The sequence below is a fragment of the Neltuma alba genome, unplaced genomic scaffold (genome assembly GCF_004799145.2).
Source record: "Neltuma alba isolate B1F8T4 unplaced genomic scaffold, ASM479914v2 tig00013612_pilon, whole genome shotgun sequence".
NCBI lineage: Eukaryota > Viridiplantae > Streptophyta > Magnoliopsida > Fabales > Fabaceae > Neltuma > Neltuma alba.
Window position 1 is genome coordinate 89,080 of NW_021637802.1, and position 8,863 is coordinate 97,942.

An 8,863-nucleotide genomic window follows, 5' to 3' on the forward strand; every position below is an offset into this window, starting at 1 on the left:
AGTTCGGTATTACAATTAACAACAAGTTTCTTACAAAATTCAAAAGGTGGCATTTTTACAACTTTAGTAACACGATTAACAAGTCATGTAACGATATTAACAACTCTCACAGAGGTTGATTTTTTAATATTAGCTCCCTATGAAGATTGTACAACAAAATTTTTTCACTTGTAAATATCATTATATGACTTGTTAACCGTGTTAATGAAATTGTAAAAATACTACTTTTTGAATTTTTTAGAAAATTTATTGTTAAATGCTATGCCGAACTTGTTAATAGAGTTACGAAACCTGTTAACGGTATTACTAAAGTTGTAAAAATACTACTTTTTGAATTTTTCTCGAAAACTGTTGTTAACTGTTATATTAAATTTGTTAATAGTATTACAAAACTTGTTAATTGTGCTACTGAAATTATAAAAATTTTCAAAAAAAAAAAAGTTGCCGGCAGCCGAAGCTCCCACGACCAATTGTCAGCCAACTGTTGGAGCTCTGGTGACAGCGGACACCTGAGCTCTGGCAGCCGCCGTAGGCTAGCGAGGGTATTTGATTGTTTTAAAAATAATTAAAAAATAAAGGGCAATATGGTTTTTTTAGCAAATTTGTAAATTCCAAATTGGTCACTTATACCTAAATTGGGATTTTGCTTATTCAAGTGACTATTTTGGGATTTCTAAGTTTAAATGTCATTTTTGTGTCTTTTTCCTTTCTCTAGAACTTTGCGGTTGAATTTTATTTTTAATATTTTATCTTCTATTTTATAATAAAATTATTTTTTTATTTGAAAAATGAAGTACCATTGCAAACTTTAGCATACTAAGAATTCTTTTTTTCTCGTATTTATTCTAACATTCAAAACTACTAAAAATTTTTCATTAGCCAATCATCCTTAAACACACATTGAACTTCCTAAATAAGTTTTACTCACATGGGAGATTCCGATCCTCATGCTTAAACATACATTTTCGTGAACAATAAGCCATATTTTTTAAATTAAAAGCCAAGCACTAATGACAAGAAGTTATAAAATAAGATTGGATTTACAACCTTTCACTTATAAAGAATTTCATTGCCCCTAGATTATAAGGCCATTGACATATAAATTAAAAAAAAAAAAAGGCCATTGACATAAGTCATATTGATAACAACTGAACCAATTTGTATAGGCATTTATTTTTTTTCACATACAATGAAGGATTTTCATTTTCTTACATATGTTTTATCAATGCATTTTCAAGATTTTGGAATTCATAATATGGGATGTTTGCAAAGGAGGGACACCAATCTATTACTCAACTAAGGATGTACTCAAGTACAATCACTACACTTACCAAAAGTGGTAGGCATGCTCATAAGTCATAACTCAATATTCTGGCTTTGACGACACTCAATGGTACAACCTCTTATATAATATTGAAGCAACCATTCCAGCTTTCTTTTGTACTTCCAATTCCTACAGGCATCATTAATTTGCTATTGTATATGTTCCCCTGCGCAATGCTTGATTTGACTAAATTATTATGAATATTTTTAGGAAAACATGTACCTATATTAAATAAATAAATAAATAAATAAATCAAAGCAGTAAAAGAATATATGTATGTGTATGTAATAAGCTTTTCTTTGAACAGGATCTATATATGATATTTATGTTGTTTATAATCCAAAAAATTAATTGTTTGGTCCTTGTATTTTTTTTTTTTTTACTCGGATGCAATTTTGTCTGATTTTAAATTCAATACAATTCAATTCTAATAGTTGACTCCATTGAAACCCTTCTAAACTTTGTCTCCGCATAACCCAACCGCTTAAAATGTTAGTCCTCCTTTTAGAAAATAAAACTATAAATTCATATAATTTTAACCCTCCTTTTAGAAGATAGAATTATAAGGATTAAAATTATTTTTAACTGAGGAACTAATATCATAAATGACTGAACTATATATATTAAATTATATCAAGTCAAAATTTAAGATATGAATTTTGAGCTAGTAAAAACTATAAGAATTGAGTTGAATTGAAATTTAAGCACTTAGTTACAATTCATAGAGTAAATGATTAATTTTTATACATAATTTTATATTAAAATATAATTCAGTGGTGGTGCTCCCAAGTCCCACGTCCTTGTCAATTAGGAATTTTATACTGTAGAATATTATTTAAATGGAGTAATCATGAACAGATTTGGGTAAAATAAAGATATTACCATACCAATTCAGACGATGTTTATAGATCTGATTACAAATTAATAAGCCAATCAGTAACGACAGTACGACACTAACAGGGCAGTCACCTCAATGTTTTTGAGATTTCTGATGAAAACCTCCTATTTACGCAGACACGCAAAGATCTGTTAGCAATTTTTACCCAGTTATTATTACTACTACTACTGCATCTGATATGACTCATTGACTTTTAACATCAAAAAGAGAAATTGCTAATCATGATATGTGTTTCCCACACTCCCCCAAGAATCTTTCAATAATCTAACCAAGTAACCTACCAACCCATTATAAAATTACTTTAAACACTTTGGTAGAAATAAAAACCGCCATACTTAAGAAAGGAGAAAGGCATGAAGCTACAAGAGAACATACTTGGAGTATGATTGCTTTGAGTATCTCTTTATATTAATACAATGATCAAATTCGAATCCATGCTCATATTTAGCTTCTTAAACTGATTTTCAATGAGACCATACCAACAAAAGAATTGCGCTAGTGATTTTTAGTGGGTTCTAGCTCGCATATTGTGTATGTGGGGAAGTTGTGACAGTTGACTCCATGAGAGTACTTAGGTCTTATCTTAAATGGGTTTTCAGCAGACCAATAAGATGATTGAAAATCCAAATTCCCTCGACCCACCACACCACCAACAAACAGAAGCACTTGTTTTCTTTTCTCAATATGTGCACGTGAAACCCCAATAATTTCTCATGCACTAGTGGGGTCTCTAAAGCCAGCCCTTCCTCTTTTGTTTTCATGCCAAAATCCATCCCTCAGAATCTCCCCCATTACCTTCCTCTCTCTCTCTCCTCTCTCCCCCCTTCTTACTCTCTTCTCTCTCTCTCAATGTTTCTTCTCCTTGTCTTCCTTAATATCTTCGACCATTCATTACCAGTCTCCAACAATGGCAAGGGCAATGGCTTTTTCACCATTCTTTCTTTTCCTTGTTTCTCTTTATCTCATCATTGCAAATGGGGTTCACTCTTTTGGAGAGAAGAAGACTTTCAAAGTGCAAAACTTGCAGGCGAAACCACAACTTGCTCCCCTGGGTTGTCTCCTCCCAGAATCAAGTAAGTTAAATAACAGAAAATGGGAAGCGCAAATTAAAGATGTTATCTTTGCTTTACTTTAGGATCTCCCATTATTTTATCAAAACTGTTCTGCACTTTACTTTTAGGATCTAGGACTGTGCTTTCCTTCAAGAAATACCCTCTTCATCGTTCTCAGTTAAAAGAATGAATTGGTTTATATGTTCTCTTGATTGAACCGTGTTGTATTATTGATTTGATTCCTCTGATTTGAATTCTATATCTATTTTCTTTGTGAGTTCTGAAGCAGACTTCATTTGAACTTGAATTCTCAGGAAGGGAGAAAGGCGCTGTTGTGATGGAAATGAAGGACAGGGATCATTGTTCAACGAAGAAACATGATTGGAATAGGAGGCTTCAGAAACAACTGGTGTTTGATAATCTTCGTGTACGTTGGATGCAAAACCGAATCAGAAAATTGGTCTCTGGTCGTATTGAGGATGTTTCAGAAACCCAAGTTCCATTAACTTCTGGTATAGTTCTCCAAACTCTAAACTACATTGTCACAATGGGATTGGGTAGCCAGAACATGACAGTGATTGTTGACACTGGAAGCGACCTGACATGGGTCCAATGTGAGCCTTGCAAGGCATGTTATGATCAACAAGGACCTTTGTTCAAGCCTTCTACATCCCCTTCCTATCAATCAGTTCTTTGTGACTCAACAACCTGTCAATCTCTTCTTTCTGCTACTGGAAATTCAGAAACATGTGAAAATAACGCATCGCCTTGCAGTTACATTGTTAACTATGGTGATGGGTCCTATAGTAATGGTGAACTAGGTATGGAGAACCTTAGTTTTGGAGGTATACCAATAAACAACTTTGTATTTGGTTGTGGTAAGAATAACAAAGGTTTGTTTGGAGGAACCTCAGGCCTGATGGGTTTAGGAAGAAGTAAACTCTCAGTGATCTCACAAACGGATTCTATATTTGGAGGAGTTTTCTCTTACTGTTTACCAACAACGGATGACGGAGCTTCTGGGTCATTAGTTATGGGTAATGAATCTTCGGTTTTCAAGAATGTTACTCCCATTGCTTACACCAGAATGATTCCTAATCCACAGCTATCTACCTTTTATGTTCTGAATCTTACCGGCATTAATGTTGGCGGTGTTGCTCTTCAAGCTTCAAGTTTTGGCAATCATGGGGTAATAATTGATTCTGGAACTGTGATCACAAGGCTTGTTCCATCTGTTTACAAGGCTTTGCAGGCAGAGTTCTCAAAACAGTTCACTGGTTTCCTTCAGCACCAGGGTTTTCAATTTTGGATACTTGTTATAACCTTACTGGGTATCAAGATGTAAACATACCCACCATAAGAATGTATTTTGAGGATAATGCTGAGCTGAATGTGGATGTAACTGGCATACTCTATGTGGTAAAAGAGGATGCTTCGCAAGTTTGTTTGGCACTGGCAAGCAAGTCTTTCCGATGAATATGAAATGAGCATTATTGGGAATTATCAGCAGAGGAACCAGAGGATAGTATATGATATCAAACAGTCTAAAGTGGGATTTGGAGGGGAGCCTTGTGGTTTCTCATGAATGGAGAACATTTACCAAAGAATATGTCTTAAGGAGGATATAGTTCTTTGATGCAAAACTTAAGGAATGTTTGATATGAGAAGAGAAACATAATTCGTTTCTCTGACACAAAAAAACAAAAAGTAATATTATTATGTTATTGTTATCTTTACCCAGCAATTGTCCTTTATTATTATAATGATTTTTTTTTTTAACCAGCAATTATAATGATTTTAAAACAACAGGTATTAGTAGTTATATAATGACTTGTTATTTATTGTTTAATTGCTTTCACTCTACGAGCCAGACAAATTTTAAGCAATTAAGATATTGTGAAAGGATTGAAATGGGGGAAGGAATCAACCCAAATATGCAGTTTCAATCATTATAAAACGCTTGCACAAAAATAGGATATCTTTGTACACTAAAAGGGTCTAAAGGAGGGGCGCTTTGCAATTTGCATTGAAGATCTCAACAGAATAAAAGCATTGTGCTTCAAAATTTAATTATGCAAAGTGAAAATCCCCCATTTTCTTTTGGCAAAGATAGAGCCTAACTTCACCACAAGTAGGCTACATAAAACAAGGCTTCTGAACTGAAACAACTGAAAAACGCAATATAATGATAGAACTCTAACTTCACCACATCTTGAAAACAGTGGATTTTTCACATTCTTGCAGCAAAACTTGACTTTCTACCTAATTGTCTAAATCTTCAAAACTTCTTAATGAGAGATCCAAATGCCACTTGAACTCTTCCAAAATATTCATTTTCTTTAGAACTATGATGCATTCAATTAGGAGGCATAATTTGTCCGGACATCGATTTCCATTTTCTGTTCTTACCCTCAAGAAGGGGGCAAAAGGAGAGAGCAAGAAGCCACTGTCTGTTCAGAGGTTGAACTAAACATTGTGGCAGAGAATTCTCACTACACAGAGCAACAGAGCTTGGTATCAATGGAAGCTAAACTTAAGCAGAACGCCTGGTAACCCGTCAAAGGATATCTGCAGACTCACAGAGGAGAATAAAATTGCTGTTAAACCAAGTTTCGTGTTTATTTCAAACTTTGAGGTCTAAACTTTGGGCTCAACTAAGCTACCATTTAAAGTTGATACCTGTAATCCATAACAAATTTTGATTTTCCTACTCTACCCAGTTGAAGAATTGTCTGCTTCCCATTCTCCTTTATTGAACAAACAAGTCAGTTAAGCAGAGACTCAATAGGTTATTTTGTGAACATGAACAAATATCATATTCTCAGTAGGCAACCCCTTCAGAGCTTAGTTAAACATGTAAACAAACGTACCTCCAAAGTCAGTTGGAAATTTTTTACCGATCTTTGGATTCTAAGTTCTGCTCTTCCTTTATCTTTAAAGTCAAGTTCAAACTGCTTTGAAGTCTGCAGGAAAGGGGTAAATAAGTGAAGTCCAGATATGTCGTTTTAGATGAAACTTTAAAAGCAAGCATCCCATTTAGGTTCTTACCTTGTTGTAAAGTGGAACCCTTGAGAACAGTTGATGGACTTTGTCGAACTTTCTCTCCCAATCTATGGGCAGTCCTTTGATATGTTGTACCTGGAAGACATAGAAATCAAAAGCAAACAACCCCACATTTTATCAATCAGGAAAGTTGAACATCAAGTAATGGAAGACATAGTTCAATTCAGATATGGTATACCTGGGTAATGTTCTTTAGTGACATAGATTGATGCTTGGGTACATATGCTCTCATGCTTCTGTAGCTTCCTGTACATGTTGCTGCTGTAGGTATAAACCTGCAAAAAGAAATAAATTCTGAGATGGGTAGAAGACAATATCACTCACTCACTCAGTGGGGAATTGAGGAAGATTGAAATATTGACTTACATCACAACAGCAAGAGGCGGTTTTGGCTGTTTATCATGTGAATTATGACGATATCCCTACTTCCAAGCAAAACATAATGGAATTAATGGTACGTGAAATTTTCACTAGACAATCCGAAGGAATACTGTGAATGTAGATGGGCAAAAATCTGAACCTGATCCCAAATATGGTATTTAGAACCCATGAGGTTAGCCGTTACTGTTCCAAGGAAACTATCGTCTGAATTGGACAAGAGACCTTTTACATTCTGAGCTACAATGAACTGAGACCTCCCATTCCGCCTCTTGTGGTAAGCAACAGCTAGTTTCCTATTCTGGCGACCCTGACCTTCCTGTAATTCAAGACTCCATGAAGTTAAGGTTTTTTTTTTCACTCAAAAAAACAAAAAAAACAAACCAAGGCATATGTATCGGTCTTAAGAATGTATGCATTCAAATCCTATTTTTTTTTAGTTTTAGCGAAGTTCTCGGTCCTTGTTACTGTATCAAAGGATGGCAAGGCATGCAAATGTAACAGCAGCCACCTAAATCCATGAATATCAGCTTATGAGGGAGGAGAAAATAGAATTATCCTTGAATACGAGGCTGATTCGTTTTTTGTGTTCACCCCTCAAAGCTAAATTCGCACTAAAACATACACCCTGTTGTGCAATTTTTCAAAAGTAGAATGATGTAAAAGAGTAAGTTAATCTAACTTTGTTTCAAAAATCACAGAAATCTTAATCTTACATAAGTATAAAGCGAATACATTGCGCCCCCAGATAGTCCTTCTGGCTTTGCTTCCTTTACAACGATGCAAGAACACCTCCCAATATCTATGGGCAACGGTCTACAGATCAAAGACCTGAACCAACAATTTAACACATCTTAATCAGCTTCATACTGGAAATGAAAATTTACAGTGTAAGACATTCATTAGAAGAAGAATTTTTACTCACTTATTGGGCAAGGTTGACCAGGAGGAAGCTGGGGCTGCCTCTGAACAGAGAAATCCCAAATCTTTAAAGAGCTCGAATTCTCAGAACATAAATTATCCCATATCTTGCACCCAAAAGCCTTTTCAGGTTCGTTCATTCGCATACAGAACTGAAGCGAGTTTGGCTTCAAAATCCTATCTGTGGATAAAGACTTGGACTTTGAGAAGTGTTTAGGCAAAGAATATGACCCATTTGCAGGCACTGAATTTTCCTTGTCACAAAAGCGAGTTACATCTTTCTTCTTGGGCGTGACATTCTCTTTATTATCAGTTGAGACTTCTCTGGGCGTGAAATCTTCACATTTGTCACATTTGGAAGCTAAGCTGCCACTGTCGCTGCAGCTACGGCTGTGCCTGAGTTCAGTAAGAGGATTGACGTAGAGAGAATTGTATGACTGACCCAAAATGGAGGATCTTCTGCAAGCATCCGTCATGGGTGATAAAGAAAGGAACAAACTTTGGAGGATGCGGCAAGAAAGAAATCTCAGTTTTTAGATAAGAAGCTGGGTCTAGGTGGTTTTGGGAAAGAGTTAATATGGCTACGATTTGAATTTAAAGGTTTGAACTTTGAAGAATGAAAAATTCAATAGAAGTATGAGAATGTATTTAATGTCGTCCTGCTCTTGACAATTGTGCAGCGGTACGGTGTGCATAGGAGACTTGGCGGTGGTTTCAATCTCAGAGACTCATCAATGAGTGGGGTCCAGTTTGAGATTGAAATCTTAGCCGTTGTTGGGCTTTCTTATGCTGAGATGGAGCTCACTGAATACTCTGATACTATGTGTGCGATTTATAGGATCAAAAGATGTTTGAATTTGAAAATGTTTGGGGAAACGGACAAGTGTTCTGGACTTCTGGGGTCGGTTATCGGTTGGACTGTAGTGGGAAATTGCATATTTGGTTTTGTACGGACTAACGGTAACTATTCGAAAAAGAAAAATAATCTCTCCAAATGACGCAATTTTCAAAAGGATATGTGTTGCGATGCTCATGCGAATATTAAATATGGATTTTACCACAAAAAAAAGGTCTGGTTTTATTGCAATAAATACATAATTAAAAAAAAGATGCTTACGAACAAATTAAAAAAAAGATAATCTTTTCATTATTGTTTTTAAAAAAATGTATTTTTAAAATTTATAAATGAAAAATTAATCTGGACTATTTGAAATACGATGTTTTTTT

The 8,863-nt window shown here is 35.1% G+C and overlaps 2 pseudogenes; one reads left to right on the forward strand and one right to left on the reverse strand.

The window, feature by feature from the left end:
* The first annotated feature begins 3,116 nt into the window (after positions 1-3,116).
* LOC114738537 (aspartyl protease family protein At5g10770-like) lies at positions 3,117-5,083 on the forward strand (annotated as a pseudogene).
* A 226-nt stretch (positions 5,084-5,309) lies between these two features.
* On the reverse strand, positions 5,310-8,112 carry LOC114738539 (tubby-like protein 8; annotated as a pseudogene).
* Between the last annotated feature and the right edge of the window lie 751 nt (positions 8,113-8,863).